The sequence below is a fragment of the Carassius gibelio genome, chromosome A9 (genome assembly GCF_023724105.1).
Source record: "Carassius gibelio isolate Cgi1373 ecotype wild population from Czech Republic chromosome A9, carGib1.2-hapl.c, whole genome shotgun sequence".
Taxonomy (NCBI): domain Eukaryota; kingdom Metazoa; phylum Chordata; class Actinopteri; order Cypriniformes; family Cyprinidae; genus Carassius; species Carassius gibelio.
Window position 1 is genome coordinate 3,794,777 of NC_068379.1, and position 17,597 is coordinate 3,812,373.

Consider the following 17,597-nt stretch of genomic DNA (forward strand, 5'->3'; position numbering starts at 1 on the left):
CCCTCCATCGGCATTCAGCTCCCAGGTGGCTTGTTCATTGTGAGTCCTCCTTACAGGGCATGAGGCATTTTCGCTGCCCATGGTTCAAAGATAAGAAAAGATTAGGGGAGGGAACGAACAGTATTTATTCATCCTTTTGAAGGATTGTGGGTTATTCTCCACTCCCCTGAGACAGTATGGTCAAAGAGACAGACATTTTGAGCCAAGGCTGACACAAACACCTACATCAACCTCAGACAGACACGGAGTCCCAACAAAATATTCATCCACAACACAGACCTCTATTTAAACTGAAGCAATAATAAACTGTAAATGTGTTCAACATTCTGCAACAAATATATTTTTTTGATTTCTATACTATTTTAAGTCATGAAGAAAGCAGTATATGTTAAAATCCCGCACATGGCTTTAGCAGGCATGTATACATGATACTAGCAGGGCATACGGTGCCTGAGACCTCCCGAGCTCAACATCAACATAAAACTGTGGTGAAAAGGGGAACTGCAGTATGCTCTAATTGGCCAATGCGTATACAGTAATTGGGCAGCCATTGGGGCAGTTTGTGACTGTCCCGCTTATTTTCACGTTACCTTACGTGAACCTCGCACCACCAAGACAATATCACTCCGCTACAAATATTTGTCTGCGACAGGTCAGTAACTAGTTGACATGTCTGCTTTTTTCTGTGTGGAGTAGTGGATCAAATTACCAAAGTCTAAATCATTTAGTTTAAATGTCCTCACATCAATAGCCTTTATATGGTTATATTGTGTTTTTTTTATTATTCTGAGAATAAACATATGATCATCTTTCCTCACCCGAATTGCTCCACAACTTGTAACATCTGACCCTGTTAATCAACATTAGCGTGCCACCCACAGGATAACGCAAGGACATCTCTGCCAAAATTTTGTCTGCATGTGTTCAGAGATTAGAATATGAACTTTACAAAATATTTTTTATATATTAATGCTACGACCCAGAATTTGCTCGACCTAAATTTAAAGTTAGAAGCTGCAACTAAAGGACCTGATATACTCCCAACAAAGTTATTTTTTAGTTTTTGTTAAGGGGTAAAAACCAATTAAAAACACTCAATAACCAATATACTGTTAGCAAACATCCCAAAACCATAAATATGTTAAAATGTGCTCCAATCTTTCCTCTCAATTAGCGCAACAAGAATGACAGTAGTGAGAAAACAGCAGTTAAGAAAGCATCTGATCATAGAGGTATGGGAATGTTTGCACCAGTTCTGCAACTCAGCACTCCAGTCAAATCAAGTCATGTAATGTTTATTTATATAGCATTTCATACAATAAATTGCTTTAAAGAAGGCAGCTTTACAGTATTAAAGATGAAAAACTGTGTCAGTGTCCCTTTCAAATAAAATTACAACTTCAATATTTGTTACAAAGCAGTTCTCCATTGTATTATTAACTTAGTCATGTACGTCTGACCTTGACGGAAGATTTCCATGTCAAAGTAGGCGACGCAACAGAGCCACACATTCCTATTTCATAATCACCACAGACCAATGGTTGTTCAAAGGTGTTTACCAGCAGGAGTGAACTTTTCAGCAAAGTTCACCTAGGCAAGCTGTTTAAAACAAACTACGGAAACAAACTCCTAAGAAATAATTTTTCAGCCTTATTTTGTTTGAAATGACATTACACCAGATTGTTCTTAAATTTTGCTTGATTATATTAGGGCCCTTAAGTGGATGGTGATTTCAATATCAAACCTCACGTGCCGTCACACATATTTAGACTTGCCAAGTTGAAAGTGGTCACATGACACGTGAGAAACAGGCCCACTTGGATTCAATGCCAAAATTGGAGCGATGAGTCTAAAGACACCATTTTTGATGTGGTGCACCATTAAAAATAATTCATTAATTTGACTTTAACAGAGTAATTTTGAATTGGGCTGGCAAATGAGAAGGCAGAATCTGAATTTAAATGCAAATCTCTCCAAACTATTAATTAATGCATATTGATCTTATTGCGAATAATTTATTCAACAAAAATAATTATTTTTCAATTAAAATATCATAACTCAATGTTCTGGTAAAATGTGTTGTGTCTGTGTGCTTCTTGCAAGCTCACATTCAGTTCTGCCTCCATCCAATCACCAACTGATGAACTGAATCATGTCCTGACCTACATTTTTTCTTTCCGATAATCTATTTCCATTCTGTTACATTGGAATTTTACGTATAATTAAAATGGAATTAGATAACTGCTGTAAGTGTAGCTATGAACAACATAAATTGTTCATTCTATCTGCTTTTTTGTTTCACTGAATAAAGAATAGTATAACATAAGAGTGAGTAGATGATTAAAATGTTAATTTTCTCTTTAATGGGAGGAGCATGTTCGTATATTTCTGTCAGTCTGAGGACTAATGGGAAACTACTGACTCTAAATGTCTTGCTGTATGGCTGTATCTCTCCAGGGCTACAAATTGTGTCACACCTTAGGCCCGTTCATTATAGACAGCACACCAGACCTGTCTAGCCTTCCCCACTTCTTATACATTATGTATAGAAGTGAACTCTTAAATAATTGAATAGCTGACATGTTTTCACCACATAGAAACATACAGACAATGGGAATTAATCTCTCAGATGCATGCAGTGGATTACAAACATATGTATACTGGAATTGAATATAAATCAGCATAGAATTTTTCTTTCAGGTGCGCTACAGGTTATGTAGTTGCTTTTAGCTGTTGTTATTCGCTCCACCCACTATTGAAAATTGTCAACCTTGAGGAAAATGAGCCAGTGGGAACATACATTAAATATTTCAGCAGCCACAAAATTAAAACAACTGCATTATCATAACAGAATATATTTGCTGCGGCCATCTTACACTGGCTCTCAGCACAGCTCGTGGTGCAGGACCTCTCAAAGTCACCAGGAAACGAGCATTTAAAAGTCCCAGAGAAAGTACCGCGTATCTGATAACACATGCAAATCTGCATTAGAACAAAATCTGCCATAAAACCTGCATGCTAGTTTATTAGATGCTAAGGGGCTAACACACTGTGTAACAAAATCACAAAAATCACCGTGTTTGGAAAGTTCCCCAGGTGGCCAAGTAAAAACCAAAGTGTTTACTCAAAGACTTACTGCAAGGGTGAAGGGCAGCATTTAGGAGAGGACTTTGATCAGACTTTCAGAGCTGTTTATGCTAAGAGGTCAGTCACACTGTCAGGATGTTGATGCCTATGTCTAGGTCAGATTTAAAAAGGTCATCGGTGCTTTGATCATTTTTTAAACAGACAGAGAGGAACCATCCTATTTCTGACCATCAATCTCAGCACCTCAGAGATCCTGCTAGTTTCCTTGCCCTCAACCTCTCTTCCTTGCTCAGCTGATGACGTTAGTTCTGATCCATTGTTTCACACAGTAAAATACAATCTCATGTTTAGAAAAATTTAGAAACTGTATTTTTTCTCAATACTCCCAACCACTTGCAGGTGTAACAAAAAGTGTCTTAGCAATTTTTACACTGTTTTATGTTTGGCTAATTGGTGGTTATGGTTGTTATGAATTTGTACGTTCCAATTTTTAAAACACAACATACGTATGAATTCACACACAAATACTACCTTGTAAAATAGTAATGTTTTCCCATGAGAAGCTCATGTTGAACCCTGATAATCCTTTATATTATAGGAGTATTTATATTAAGGCTCCATTCAATCCATTTAGTGAAATTTTTTGCAATGTACAAGCTAAAATTGAACACACTGTGTAGAGGACAACTTTATTCTTCAACATACCATGCACACGTCTAGACAGATTGCGTCCTCCCCAGTTCGTCTGCCTCACCATTGTAAGTGTGTGTTTGTATACGCATTGGTACATGTGCGTCTGCTTCCAAACATTTGGTAAAGCATGGACACCCCAACCATCTGATGGTAGTTGAATAACAGGAGGTTCAAGCAGACTCTCATGCATTGAATATCAGACATCAGCCAGTCAGAATGGAAGACACATCTTATAGGATGGCAGATGTGAGTCTAGAGAGCTGAATCTACACCCCATAAGTCATTAGAAGCAGTGCCAAGCATTAAAAGGACAGCTCACAGGAATATTAAAATCCTTGCATAAATTACAAACTACTTTGATACTTTATCCCATGGAAAATGAAAAGAGACATTTTAAATAAGGCAGATAAAAAGGGTCATTCTGATATTCTGATTTCAGGTTTATAAACTTGTTAACAAATGACAAATGTATATAAAATTACTATATATATATATATATATATATATATATATATATATATAGTGTGTGTGTGTGTGTGTGTGTGTATGCGTTTTTTTTTTTGACCAATAGCCCAACAGTTGCTTTGCAATATGGCTGTATTTCAACATTTATACAAAAGTTAAACAGCAAAAGTGTGTAAATAAAAAAAGAGACAAAAAAGAGTTTTAAAAAAGTTTGACAGTTTAACAGCTGCGCCCAAGCCTCCACTACTAATTCATTTTGGAACTAGTAACTAAGGAACGATGAGTTGCTTCATTAAAAGCTAATTGTATTACTGTATTAAAATATTGATGTATAATGTAGAGAATTATTAGAGAGAGGAGGAAACAGTGAAACGGTTATCATTTTAAAACTGAAATGTACATGCCGCAGGTGCTGAAACAGTGAGATGCAACACAACAGCCAAAGATGTCTGACACATATACATACTTTACAACAGCCATTCACAGCACAGATGGAACAGAACAGATTCACATTTTATTTCAACAATGATATTATTCTATATATAAAAATTTACATGTTAAACAAGAAAGAAGATGAAATGATGAACTGAAAATGAATTTGTATTCTGACCCAATTCAGAGGGTGGTTGTAAGAAACAGAAGGAACAAGAGCAAAGGAACACACTATACGAGAGCATCAGTGGCAGCAAGCCTACTAGACGCCCACTTTCTTTTCCTTTCCTCTCCCACACACACTCTGTTCCTGTGACGTCCACTCAAATCCCCCACACGTCTGCGTGGGCGTCTGCTCCCCCATTCATCCGCACTCCTCCGCTTCACACGCTGTTCTCATCCTCCTCTCCAGCCTCTCAATGGTTTCTATGAGCAGAAGTGCCACACGCTCTGGGCTCGCAGTTGGAAGAGGAAAGCGCACCATGTTTGGTGGCATGAATGTACTTCATAAAAAGTTTATATTCTCCAAAGTCAGAGCTTTTGTTGTATCAGCCAAATTTAGATGCTTCCATCTTTCATCAGTGTCCTAATGTAACCTCAAGCTGATGTACCAGGCTTCAATTTCAACTGGCCGGTTTCCAGGAGTCACAGCCTTTTCTGAAGCTCACTCATAATCCTATCAAAGCACACATCACACTTTCCGTGGAGACCAGCTTGTTTCTTGGGATGATGTCTCCTGTGGTATTATGGTCGCACAATGTTGAGAATTATTGCACAATCACTCATTAATAGCAGGAATTAATGTTACGAGGAAGTAGGAGCAACATACCACATATGGACGTTTTTATCCATTACTTGACTTGGGCTCACACTGCAACTGTTAATAATGAGAACTTTCCACTGACTTGACACTAATGCTGCATTCACATGCTCTCTAAATGATCCTACTCCCCACTTCTGAAATCTAATTACTGGTATGTCACATTGAAGTGCTTTATTCTAGCATATTTCTTGGGGAAATCCCACTTCGACACAGAATCACTGACAAATATAGCATTACAATACAAACGCATGTTGTTTACAGTCACTTTTAGTAAAGAAAAACACACAATGTGCCATAACCCGTGCTTGCAGACTCTTTTCAGTACATTTACACTATTAAGCCAGTCAGCTTGCTGATAATATTGGAATTTTGGTTAAATACAGGCTATTTCCTTTGTTTAAGAAATGCACAATGCTATATACAGTATGCACAGTTAAATGACCATTTACCATTTAAACTCCTTCATGTTAAAAGTTAATGACTTCTCCCAAATCAAAATTATCTTAGTTTCCGAGTTGTAATTACATTGTCGGGAATTAATTTGCAACTTCTGGACTCTGTGTGGGTGGATTAACAGTTTTCTTTCAGCTCACGTGCTGTTAGTATATGACTAAAACTTATGAAATTCATGTGGCGGTATGAAGACTGTAGTTTCACTAAAACGAAAGGCTGAAGAAAATGCATAAGGACACAGATTTGAAGATATAGAAAGTGTTGTTTAACAGAAAAGTACTGCACATTTGTATATTTGCTTTACAGTGAACGTGAACGTTTGTTACTAAAGCACCAAATATTCGCTTCAATCTGCATAAGCTGGACATTTGTCAGAATGCAGTTTATAATGCAACACATTATATTATAAGCATTGCTACAAGTGATGCTATTGTGAGCATTAGAGTAAACATCTATACAGAATGTCAGAATTTTAAATATTCTTTTTATTTATAACGTTTCTACAGTTCTTATTCTTTTTTTTTTTAAGGTTAAAACTAGATTTTGAATCCCAGATTTTCAATAGGGCCTCAGACTCTTGGACCCCCCCGTACATACATAAGTCAACTAACCCCTAGCTCTTTGTTTAGGAGTCAACTCATAAGATGAAAACATATGACCGTCTCCACTGTCTGCTAGTTTCGATGGGTCTCTGCTCCTCTCTGTTCCTCTTCCCTTGTGGTAGTATATTATATCTTCTATTCATAACAGCTAAAAGACGAGAAGCTTATTGTTATGATTTTGGAATGTAAGCACCAAAATCAAGACACATTACACCTGGGACAACAGCTCCACCCTGCCCTGAAACCTGTTTACTTTTAATGTGTGTGTGTTTGTGTGTGTGTGTGTGTGTGTGTGTGCGTGTGTGCGTTTGCATGTTTGTAAATCTAAACCATGCCTTCTCTTGCCACACCTTGCTTCATTCCTATCTAGAGAGCAGTAAATCAACAGGAATTTACTGGAATCAAAGAGCAGGGTAATTTGTTTTCTTTCCCATCCTTTCATATAATTATTTACACCATAGTACTAACTGTACACCATTTATGCAACCAGTTCAAAACAGAACACTGTGGATAAACACATTAACAGCAGTTAACTATTGGTGACACTGACTACACAGGCTGTTTGCAATTTCAAAATTGCCTAAAATTTCTGTGTTTTGGCTTTGTTTTCTACCAAATTGATGCGACATTGTCAGTGCGAGTTGACAATGGCACATACAAAGTTTGGTGTCAAAATATCATAGCTTTGCAGAGATACAGCCTCAGATCCCGTTTGGCATTATTCCATCCAATTCTCTTGTATTATGACATGAAAGGTCTGATTGAAATTCTGTGAAAAATGGACAAGCGGTCTAGGAGGAATTAAAAAAATATATTTTTTAACAACATACAGTAAATCAAAATGGCGAACAGGAAGTTCGTCTGACTATGGCAAAATTGTTATACCGAGTCCATCTCATTCAGCTCCCTAGCTCCTAAGATCATGAATCGGTATTGTGCACATTGGGACAGTGATTACTCCATTTATGGTGACATGACTTTGTACAATGTCACAGACAACATAAAACTTCACCACTTATAAATGTTAACTAGATGTATTCACTACCTGCCCTGACTACTTAACTAGGGAGCTGATTGAGATGCACCCTATGTTCTCAACATGAGCCCAAGAATATATTGAGACCAGTTTCATTACAATAGCATTTTTTGGACATTTCATTTTAACTTTTGACCACAAGGTGACACAAAACATTTTGAGTACTGTCAGGGCATAGTGACGAAGAGTTTTGTAAAGATACACCAATGTATTTGTAAATGCATTTAATGACAAAACTCAAAATGGCTGATGCCCAGAATGGCTGACATGGGAGTATCTAATGTGGCTTTTTAGCCACCTTTTCAGAAGATCTTAGCAAAAATATAAGGTAACACTTTAGTATAGGGTCCAATTCACACTAATAACTAGTTGCTTATTAGCATGTCTATTATTAACGTATTGGCTGTTTATTAGTGCTTATAAAGAACATATTATGCATGACATCCATAATCCTACCCAATACCCTAAACTTAACAACTACCTTATAAACTATTAATAAGCAGCAAATAAGGAGATAATTGAGGCAAAAGTCATAGTCAATGGTTAGTTAATTGTGAGAATTGGACCCTAAAATAAAGTGTGACCAAATATAATATTTTTTTTGTATTTCCTCAACACTGGGTGGTGCTGTGCCGAAACAGTGCAGGTAGCCTCCGATCATGATTATTACTACACACATCAAGTTTGGTCACAATGGGCTAAAGCTTTGTGGAGATATAGTCTCACATCCATTTTGCCATGCTCTTTGTCAAATTTGTATGAGTGTTATTGTTATTATTGAGTTATTGTTGTGCGTTTTTCGATAATGGTTGAACTAATCAGCTTGAATTCTATAACTTTTTGTCAGCATGGTCTGAAGATGATCTGAGCCAATTTAGGTGAAAATCAGACAAACTCTCTAGGACGAGAGACGAGAAAAAAGTAGTTAATTTTAGCTATGAATAATTGTGAAAAATCTTGACCCATAGCATTTTACATATTGATGTGCATTTGACTTGGCATGAGCCAAGGAATTGGGGAAAAATAATTCTGCTTTAAACTTTATGGTCCAAAAGTTATTCGCATAAATATATGAGCAACTTTGTTGCAGTTGGTGGCGCAAGAAGGATTGAGTTTGAGACTCCAAACTTCTATGGTGTCCTCTATTACTTGCATGTGTGCCACATTTTGTAACTTTCCAGCAAGCAGTTCTATGGGCTGCCAAAGACTTCCAGAGCAGATTCAGAAGAAAAAGAAGAACATTATAGTGCTTTCTGGTGGAACATTCCAGAACATTGCGGGACTAGTCATGAACAACAAGAATCAACCAGCATACACTCCTGATGTTTTGGTTGACTCACTTTTGGTAACTCTTTATGGTAAACTGTTATTTAACACAGTATTATGCATGTTCCATGTAATTTTTATGCATGAGTAATAACAAATGAGCTTGTAAAAGCTGTTAACCTGTTTTGGTCAGGCTTTAGTTCAGAGACCAATTCTCCCTATTAACTATAAACTATGACTTTTGCCTCAATGAACTCCTAATTGGCTGTTTCAGTTACAGTTAGTAAGATAGTTAAGTGTAGGTATAGGATTAAGGGATCTAAAAGGTAGTAATATAGAATAAGGTATTAATATGTGCTTAATAAGTAGTTATAAACAACCAATATGTAAGTCATATGCATTCTAGTTAATAATAAGAATTGGTCCATAAACTAAAGTGTTAACCATAATTTATTAGTTGTCATGAGAACTTTTAATAATGATACACAAAAGGTAATGTGATTTTCGCATTCAGCATGACAAACATCATAAAGATAAAGTCAATTAACTTTTTTTATTTAATAAAAAATGGACCACCTTGTCCAGTATGTGCATGATGTGCCTTTCTGTGCACATTGGAGTATCATGTCATTAGCTTAGCGACATGCTAATGGCAAACTCAAAGTCAAATCTCCTGTGCATTTCGCTTGAGAGTTCCTCTTTGTGCGACAAATAGACTCGCAAATCAGTTACTTAAGAGTTTTCATTTCAGTTAGGATGAAGGCACCTAAGTAGGCATTAGGCAGCAAGGGAGCTCATAGGCTTTGGAAATAAATAAGTTGCTCTTGATCTGACTTGATGTCATTATCATATTTCCAGAGGTGTCAAGTAACGAAGTACAAATACTTCGTTACTGTACTTAAGTAGAAATTTGGGGTATCTATACTTTACTTGAGTAATTATTTTTCAGCCGACTTTTTACTTCTACTCCTTACATTTTCACGCAAGTATCTGTACTTTCTACTCCTTACATTTTAAAAATAGCTTCGTTACTGCTATTTTATTTCGGCTTGTTTTCATTCTGGCTTGTCATAATTGAGAAAAAAAAATATCCAGATAAATCGCGCCATCCGGATGGAGTGAATTTGATTGTGGTTGGATGAGAAGTATAAACATATACCATTCCGACACCCTATTGGTCTGTACGCGATCCATCGCACCTGCACGTGACACAAATCACATCACACTCCAGCAAGGACATAGCCGGTTTTGGGTTCGTTTATCAAAAATTATATTTCTTAAAAGTAGGGTGGAACTGGCTTCCGATCGCCTCAGAGTCAGTCCCCTTAAATTTCATATGAAACCGGCGTCTCCTCTCTGTCTTTCAGCGCGCTCTGCAATCCGAGCTCAGTGATCAGCCGTGAAACAGTGATTCAATGCGAGCTCAAACAGAGACAGAGGACACAAGGTGTGTGTTTCTCGATAGATTGTTAGAATATCTGTATCCGTGCAGTTCTTTGTCATAAATACAGTTTACAAAAGGTCACGAGTGAGCAGTCGGTTTCTCATGATGAGAATCTCATCTAGTATAAAGTTTTCGCTTGTCACCGCGCGCTCATCACAGCCGTTTCCTCCAGCGAAAATCTAGCCCTTAACACATATGAACGAACGCATACTTTAATTACTCTTATTTAAATATACTTAATACACTACTGTGCAAAAGTCTTAGGCACGTTAGTATTTTCACTTAAAAGAATGGTGTTCGTCATGATGGTGTGTCAGTATAAAATATCAGTTTATATTTCCTAACATCTATTTTGCCGTCGTCAATCTGCTTGTGCATTTAAAATCGCACTAGATTATTATTAAAATTAATGGCAAACTGATTTTTCCTAAGGACACACTACAGCAAAATATATAAATAACTGACTTAAAACACTCTTTTTGGGGTGAAAATACTATATTTTCTTTTCCATAAAACTTTTGCACAGTACTGTATTTTAAAAACGACATTGTTGCTACTTAATAAAGAATGACCATACAGTAATTCACAGGACTGATTAAAGACAGTGACAGACAGCACTCATCTTAACTAAATATCAGAGTGAGTGACAGAGATACAGTAGAAACATTATGTGTACTTTTGTATTAAATAATGACCCAGATTGTGAAATACATTTATTAGCCTTATTAAGGGAAGCACAACTTGGGAAATGAGAGCATCCAAGGTGAAAGCTATGGATTTATTTTAAATATTTATAATATTCTCTAATGTTATCCATAGTTTTTTTAGGTTATTTTTTTTAAGTATTGTTTAAGGCACCGTTTAGGCGCCGGTACCGTTTTAAAAGTATCAAAAAAGGCACTGGACCCTTCTTAAAAGTTATTATTTCTCACTGGCTCATTTACCAAATGGGGGCTTTCTCTTCATCCTCCACAAATTAAGCTGTAGCTAGTTCGGTAGCGAGACGTTTTAATAAATTATCGTTTGCGAATGACGACGCGATTGACAATTTTGTGATAACTAGGCTTTACCAACTTTGTAACCCCGAACACTGGACATAGCAGACATATGTACCGAATACAGGAAGCTATCGATCAAGAAGGTATCAGGATTATGAGTTATTTTTAGTTTTTGATAAACAATTTGGATTAATCATTAATTTTGACAGCACTATAATATTTATTGTATATTGACAACCATACAAGGGTAATTGTTACTAAGCCTGCAACAATGTTCTTGTCCATTGCCCTCGCAGATTCCTGCAGCTAAGCTTGGATGTACATTTGCATTCCATTAAAGCTTATTGATGACATGCCTCTGAAGTTTGACTTTTTGCACCATAACAATAGTTATTGGCAACTAGTCATCATATCTCTAGCTCTTTAATGTATTTGCATTGTACTAAAATGCGTTCATTTTCAGTGGGCATATATGCTGCTGAAAAAAGGTAGCCTAGCCCTAGTGCATCACAAATTTTTCAACATGAACATTTTAATATAACATTATAGTCATTATGGCCTTTAGAAAATTTCTTTTTTTTTTTGAGAGGTGGGGTAGTGCACAATAGGCCCCTCTGGCACGGCCCAAGCTTTTGTTCTTAATGGCATTTTTTCTTACATTACTTTTACTTTTATACTTTAAGTAGTTTTTTAAACCAGTACTTTTACACTTTTACTTGAGTAACAAGCTTAAGTTGATACTTCAACTTCTACAAAAGTCTTTTTAAACCCTAGTATCTATACTTCTACTTGAGTAATGAATGCCAATACTTTTGACACCACTGCATATTTCACTTATTAAAGGAGTTGTGAGTCTGACTCTATTCTGTGTTATTGCAGTTATTGTATAAGCAGCAGACATCTTGAGACACAGCTTTGGTATATCTCAAGTCGGTCGTCATTTAAATTGTTAGTGGCTTTTGTATGATGTCAAATAGCACATTTATAAAGTTATATTTTATAACTGTGCTATTTGTCACACCCTGCCTTAAAGACATACTTGTCGGGTGTTAGCATGATGGATAGAGGTTTTGATAGTATGTTACACCAAGTGCTGATCTTTGCATTTTAATTATATTTAATATGAGTTTTCCTGATGTTAATCAGACATTTCTTATGTTTGACATGTCGTGTATAAGTGCAATTTCATCTATTGAGATTCTTTCTCGCTGCAGGATTTATTGACAAGTTATACATTTAGGTAAAAAAAAAAAAAAGAAAAAAAAAAGTACACTGACTGTTTGCTTGAGCATGAAGTTCTGTTTGCTTTATGTGTCTTTTAACAACTTCTGGAAAATAATAGCTGGAAAATAAAATGTTTTGTCATTATATAATATATGTACCCTTTAAAAGAATAAATACAATTATTCAATTATTCAACACACAGCTTTGAACAGACCATTTGCTTGCAGGCCCTAGTCCAGTAATCATACAGTCAGTGATGTGTACAGTACAGAGTGTGATATGAGGGTTGTTTAATCAGAGTCTACACTTCCAGCCAGTGAGATGTGAGCCAACCTTGGTAAATTCATTCATTTATTTTTTCTCCACTGGCTTCAGAACACTAACCAAAAGAAAGAGAGATCACTAATGAGCTCTCTTTAATATGTCACTCGTTTATCCTAGACATCAGTGAGATTAAATTCAGATTTTTGACTGTAGTCTGAAAAATAATCTAGTTCATATTTCAGTTAAACAAAACCACAATTTTAAAATAATAAAATAAATATAAATTATTATGAAAATATAAATATTATAATCTAATAATATTTCAAATGTAAATATATTATTTTCTTTTTTTTACTTGGTGAGAAATATTGAAAAAAAAATTAAAATAATAAATAGATGGCACAATTCCCCTGATGAAAAGTTTTCAAACCGTATTGTTTTTATAGTATTTTAATATAAACATCCTATTTTGTTTATATATATATATATATATATATATATATATATATATATATATATATATATATATATGCTGCACTACTGGATAAATATATATTAACAGCCATCATCTAGTGATGATCTGAATTATACTACACCTAAAGTGCTTTCAAGGAAGCCGTGCAATAAAGGTCAATTTTCAACATCTCCATGGCAACTAAAGGATGTCCGTACTGTATATGTGAACCTTGACCTTGCGTGGCGTTTAGGCGAGAAATTTAAATCCCTGGGAATTTTAAAAAGGTGACCCTTTGAAATTCAACCACGCTGTGATTGCCATTGCGTTGTATTACCATCCTATGCTACACATTTAAATTCCTGAAAAGTCTAGCCACACCCCCCCATCATCCCAGTGACACTTCTATCAGATCACCCTGTAACTTCATGACCTAAACTTTCATTGCTCACCAGCAGTTTAGCAGTGTGATTTGTGGAATGTGTGTGTGTGTGTGTGTGTGTGTGTGTGTGTGTGTGTGTGTGTGTGTGTGTTTATGTATGAAAGGGTAATCCTGATCAGAAAAGCTCAAGTGGTTAGGTGATGATCTGGAGGATGAGCCTTTCACTTGATTTGGACTGATCAAAGGTCAAAGCCTCTCCAATCGGCTACACTGTGTTCACCTCTAAGGTCTGCTGGGATTTGTACTGTACATAGATATTAAAACACACGCACTGAATGAGAAAACAACCTCGTCCATCATGGTACTGTAGCTTTACACAAGTACATAAATTAATCACCAATGATTTGTGCAACTTTTCCTTTTTTCTCTACACGGGGCGCATGAATATTTAATCATTTTAATTAATTCAACGGATACTAATGCAATACTATACACGACGCAATTATAAAGTACACACTTTTCAGTTCACACAACGAGAGATGATCATAACAGTGTGTGTGCAGAAAGAGAAGGTTCAGTTTGTTTGTTGTGGATTCAGCTTTAAAGGCCATGAACCCATTGGCTGATGTTATAGGCTGAAAATGGTTAGGGATCTTTTCAACCTGTCCAATCTGTCAATGACTTCACTACCAAGCCAAATCAAATTGTGCTGCATACACAAACATTTAGTGTGATATACTGTATAACACTCAATGGCTTGCATTCTGGATGCAGTTTTGAGATGTTAGCACAGAATGTGACATATTATCTTACTTTGGATTCAACACAAGTTCAAATAGATAAAATTAAAAAACACTGAATGAGTTTGTGTGATGGTTACAACAAGAGCCAGACTGGTAAGATTGATGTAGTGGAGAGATTCCAGCTTAATTTTACTGGTGAACAAAATGAAAGCTAAACTACTGTAGCACCAAACTAGCATATACTGGCATGGGAATTCAAGCTGGTCTTTTCAGCAGGGTTAGCCAACAAATAGCTAATTAAAAACATGAAAACTATAACAATATAAATGTTGGGTCATGAATCTGCAAGGCCATACGTCTTTGACCAATTTGCCATACATGGTTGACCAGCAAAACAATGATGGTTTGTAGTTTTGTAGTTAAACATTACAGTATTTTGGTCCACCAGCTAAACCAGCACAAAACCAGCTTTAACCAGCATAAAGCAGCCTGCTGGTCTTTTCAGCACGTGTGCTGGGGGAAGGTTTCTGTCTGATTATTGCCAACATCAGAGTTATTTGGCAGACTGAGAGCTGTTTGGCACACACACGTAGAGTGTTCCAATAGCTTCCAGTCCTGGAACAAATATCTTGACTGAACCTGGCAGTATTCTAATATGAACATAGAGGGTTTGCAGCCATACTCTATTTCCGTGACTCGCACACCAGGAAGACGAGAGTCCGTAACAATAAGCTGAAGAGCTAAAGAAAGAATAAAAACACTTGAGTTTTCAGTTTTTCTAAAAGAACGTAATATAGAATTAAGAGACGGAAGATGTGGAGAAAAAGACTTTGAATGCCTTACTGGCAGCATCGCATATAGCTAATGCTACACCTGATTAATAATTCAACACAACCAAGTCTTCCAGCCATTCCACATTTCACCCATGCGGCTATAGAACTGCTACATGTCAACACTGAACCAGAGGCTGTGCGACACTAATGTCTGAACGCTAAATGAAAGGCAGCCTTTAAAACGATTTACAGACCTATTCTACACACTAGGCAAAGAAAGCCATGGCTGTAAAATGAGAGCATGCTGTAGAGCAGGTTGACAGAAAACTGCCATGACACTACAATATGAACAACAATGTTGAATGTTCTGCAGGATTTTTCTTTAAAGATTCAGTGCACACACGCGTAAGCATATTGTATCTGGTCATATAGCTGGGATTTGAAGCTGTGGCTAGCACATGCTTGGTGCCATGTGGTCAGAGGGTTATAGAAGGACACGCTCTGTCAGTATAAACTGACCTTATGTCCACCCACCCCTAGTAACAGAGCTTAAATTAGTAGAGTCATGCATACTTCAGACAAATAGACAGGGTCAAACCAACTTCTATGTCACATGATCCTTCAGAAATAATTATAATATACTGATTTGGTGCTCAAGAAACATGTTTTTATGATTTTTTGTCATAATATTGAAAAACAGTTGTGCTGATCAATATTTCTTTGTGGAAACCATGATATAAATATATATCATATAGTTTTTTTTTTTTTTTTTGTATCGTTGACTATGTTCAATTAAATTTACAGACGGGTGATGCCCAGTGCATTGTGGGTGTCGAAATTTCCCTACCTTCCAAGTGAAATGAAAGGTCCAGGCCTTTTCTGTTTTCTCTTAACATGTAGAATTATTTTCAGATTAATTATATTAAAATAATTATCCATTTAATTAAATGTGCATATTTCACTCACATTAGTGAGGTTAATTCTTACTATCCAATTCCAAATCATGTATTACATTAATAAAACTACCTGCCAACTGCTGAGTAAGATGTTTACGCACCAAAGTCGATTTTTGCTCACATTTGGCAGCCAGTGGGTGTTAGTTTTGGACCCCGACTGGACCTTTTCACCCAAATTGCAGAATGTAAATACTACCTACTTTACAGCAAAACAATTAAATCCATTGCAGCTGCCATGCTTCTGTCAGACAGGTTCTGTAGACAAATCAAGTGTGCATGACACAACTAGTCTTACAAAAAAATACATGGCTGATGGTGTGTCAGATAGGATATAATAGCCACCTATGTAGGGCACTTTGGAGTGAGAACAATCATGGCTGCCATTCTGAAGGGTAAACCAAAGTACTCAAAACTGTAAAATAATATTAACATAATATCAATATACCATTGATTAACAACCTCAGAACTTATTGTCTTTAAAAGTTTACACTAAACATCAATTCCCCCATGGGGAAAATGAATGGCATTTTACATCCAGAACATGACTGCAGCATTCTTCTGCTTCTGGTTTTAATTGTGCTACAAAGCCACAGTTGTTTGTGGGACCAACCCACAAATGGTTTTCTAACATTTTGGCATGGTCGGGATTGGTGAAAATATACACATACACATACTGTACAATGACAGTATGACATAAACACACATTTTGATTACATGAATGTCTGAAATCAACTCGAGGATAAAAAGCAATAGAACATTTTACATATAGACGATTGGCGTTGATGTATGTTTCTGAACATGCCCACAGCAGTCGCAGGTGAACTCAGGTGACAGAGCAGTGGGAGTTGGCAATGCCAACAAGCCTTAGGCTGCAGCAGACCAAAACGTACCTCAGTCTTCCCTCATGACTCACAGCTCCATGAGCATAGGGCAGCAGAAACAGCTCTTTGTTTGGAAGAATGGAGTAACCTTAGGAAAAAAGGAGAAGAGTGTGGAGTGTTGAGACATGCCCTTTGTGCACTCTTGGCAAAAGATAAGCAGTGGGAGGAGGAACATGCTGCAAATCCATAGTATGAGAATTCAGGGCAAAGAACCATCATATCAGATAGACCTGTTTTAACGTAAGCCTCCAGAAATGCCCAAAGCTTATCAAATGCACAGCGGTGCTACCAGAACCAATACAGCCTTAGCCAAGGTTAGGATATGATTTATTCACAGCATGCAATAATCTGAACAGAACTGTCCAAATGAAAACAGATAATTATACACAACAGTGACTACGTTTACAAGCTGTTAAAATTCGTAAATTTCGTTAAGGTCACTATTTGGGTTTCTGAAACATTCGGGATAACCCGTTTACATGCGTGAGCAGAGAGAGTTACTCCTGTATACATGGAATGTGTAATCAGTCGCCAATATCCCGATGTAAACGGCGATGCGCTGTTAGCGTCTGGACGTAATGCGCAATATGCATCATTTCCAATTCTTCTTCCTGTATCCAA